Source organism: Suricata suricatta, chromosome 17, assembly GCF_006229205.1.
Source record: "Suricata suricatta isolate VVHF042 chromosome 17, meerkat_22Aug2017_6uvM2_HiC, whole genome shotgun sequence".
NCBI classification, from domain to species: domain Eukaryota; kingdom Metazoa; phylum Chordata; class Mammalia; order Carnivora; family Herpestidae; genus Suricata; species Suricata suricatta.
In genome coordinates this window covers 26,925,744-26,926,190 of record NC_043716.1, presented here as the reverse complement: position 1 = coordinate 26,926,190, position 447 = coordinate 26,925,744, and positions in this window count along the sequence as shown.

Genomic DNA, 447 nt, shown 5'->3' with positions numbered 1-447 from the left:
TATTTAGTTTTGAGAGACAGAGAGAGACAGCAAGAGCAGGGGAGGGTCAGAGAGAGGGAGATTTACAGAATCCAAAGCAGGCTTCAGGCTCTGAGCTAGCTGTCAGCACACAGCCCGATGCAGGGCTTGAACCCACGAACCGTGAGATCATGACCTGAGCTGAAGTCAGATGCTCAACCGACTGAGCCAAACAGGTGCCCCTAAGTAGGAATGTTTAAAGAACAAACACAACTGACAGAATGAGAAAAGATAGTTGCAAATGACATATCAGATAAAAGGCTAGTATCCAAAATCTACAAGGAACTCACCAAACTCCACACCCCAAAAACAAATAACCCAGTGAAGAAATGGGCAGAAGACATAAACAGACACTTGTCAAAAGAGGACATCCAGATGGCCTACAAGCACATGAAACGATGCTCAACATCACTCATCATCACGGAAACA